Below are 2,502 nucleotides of genomic sequence, written 5' to 3'. Positions count from 1 at the left end.
AAAAATTCAATCCTCTTCAGGTTTGGAATCGCCGTAAAAAATCACTAAAAGATCTCCATCATTGTGAAACGTTTCTCCAACACCAGCTTCACCTAAAGTACTAATTACTTTCCCTTTTGATTAGCTACAGCCAGTTTTTCTTTATTCTGTAATTTATAGCAATCCTCAACTAAGTGTCCCTTCCTCTTGCAATAATTACAAATTTTATTTGTAAAGTTAAACTTTAATTTTCCCCTTCTAGAACCCCCGTCAACAATAAGGTCATCTTCATGAGCTTCAATTCAAATGAGAAGCTTCATTTCCTTTTTTTTAATAAAGAGCATCATAAACATCTTCAATGGTGAAAGTATCACTACTAGACAAGATCATGTCTCTGAACGACATCTATGAAGCGGGTAATGAACACAACAAAACCAAACCTAAATCTTTTTCATCATTTATGACCTCCAAGGTTTCAAGATCAACGATGATTTCCTTAAACACGACTGGGTGATCTTCAAGAGATGTACCGTCTGACAAATGAAGAGAATAAAGGTGATCCTTCAAGTGAAATTTACTAGTAAAATTCTTTGTCATCCATAATTGCTCCACTATTAACCATAACGCTGTGGCAAACTTTTCCTTCAAAACATTCCAAAGATTGTTATTCGATAGATGAAGATGAATTTGAGATAAGGTTTTTTGATCCCTTCGTTGTTTCTCCCTCATAATTCCAAGTTATGGATATCTTGTCAAATCCTAATAATGCATTGTCCAAATCCATTCGAACAAGTATTGCTCGCATCTTTACCCATCACAATGAAAATGTTAAGGTGCAATCCAAAAGTGGAATAACAGAGAAAATAGTTGTCATTCCAAAAAGAAAATCTCCCTATGAATAAGACCTTAGCTTTAATACCAATTTTTATAAACAACAGAGAAAATACAGGATAACTTCGATATTAATTGTTGTGATATAGGCAAGAAAATAATACAATACAATATGAAATAATTTATCACAAACTTAAGAATAAAATAATTGGTAGAGGAATGAATATTTCACTAAAATATGGAGAAAGAATTATAATGATTTTGTATTTCGAGTTGTCTAACTTGATCCAAAATAAAATGAAGAGTTAAATATATATTGGGAACATCCAAACCCTAATCTTGGTGTTGTAGAAGAAGTAGAATGCAAAAAAATCCCGTTTAAATTGGATTAGGAGACCAAAAATCTGCACATAAAGAGAACAGGTGGCGCCCCCGGCTGCCAGGTCCCGAATTTTACCTCCTTTTGATGCTTTTCTTCATTCTTTTGTCATCTTAATCTCTTTAAGTTTGATACAATTCCAACTTCCAATAGAATTTGCAAATAGAATTTCAACTAAAATTTGTCAAATAGACTTTGAACAAGATTTCAAAAACGGACAGAACATATGATAAAACGAATGGGTTAGACACAGAAATATACCAAATTATTTGAATTTTAAACACCCCTAACCATCCCGTCTAAAAGCTAAAGCTACTAAAGAAGGCCCAGCATATTCGTTTGAGCTCCACCTTCAACAAACACACGCAAGATTGTATGATTGCAACTCTGTTAGTAATAATGGGCTGCTTCACTGTTAGTTGATGGCCCAAAACAAAAGGAAATCCACTAAATGGACTTGGACCATTATCATTTTCGGGTTGATAAAAACATGCCTTTGTGAAATGCGATTCTATGCCTCTAATGGGAGGGGATCTGCCGTCAACGTGGCATCATCCCAACCCTTGGATTGTGGTAGTTGACTGATCAGATATTTATCTTGAGTTTGGCTCTCATTCTGGATCCTTCGATTATTCTGTCATTTCGCCTCTTCCATTTTCTCTGAGTGAGAGACTGGGGTTTCGATTTTACTCTGAATACTGAAAATGTTCTTCGTGATCTTCTCAATCTGTATCCTTTGTGATATTTTAGATTGTTGTGTACGATCTGTGAGTGATTGAGAGTCTTGTAGTTAGGTTTTTTAAAGGAGGCGAAAGGAATATCGAAGGAACTTGGTTCCTTCGTACATCTGTACTAATTCTTGGTGTTTTTCTTAGTGAAATCTTGAGCTATATCTCTCTTGGGGATGCTCAACGGGTGACTAGGTGAAAGCTGAACATCCGGGCTCTCTTTTGAGGGCAAAAACATATCGTTGTGTTCGATTTTTTTTTTCTGAAACTTTATTTCTGTTTTTGAATATCTCACGATCCAACAAACACTTAGGGTGTTTTGACGTAACAAGTGGTATCAGAGCAACTAATTTTCTTTTGAAAAGAAATTTTTCAAACAATATTTTTTTTCAAAATGGTTCTTGGGGTCACAGATCTGGTTTTCTGGAAAATCGTTTTTCCTGCTGTCCTTGAAAGATGAATTTTTTAATTTTCTTATGACTCACTTTTAACTCGTTATTAACTCATTATAACTCGGTTCTAACCCTGTTTGATCTATTGTTTCTGTACTGAGTTGTAGCAAGTTGAGTTGACTCGGTCCAGGTT

The sequence above is a fragment of the Olea europaea genome, unplaced genomic scaffold (genome assembly GCF_002742605.1).
Source record: "Olea europaea var. sylvestris unplaced genomic scaffold, O_europaea_v1 scaffold920, whole genome shotgun sequence".
Classification (NCBI taxonomy): domain Eukaryota; kingdom Viridiplantae; phylum Streptophyta; class Magnoliopsida; order Lamiales; family Oleaceae; genus Olea; species Olea europaea.
This window is presented reverse-complemented; position numbering follows the sequence as displayed.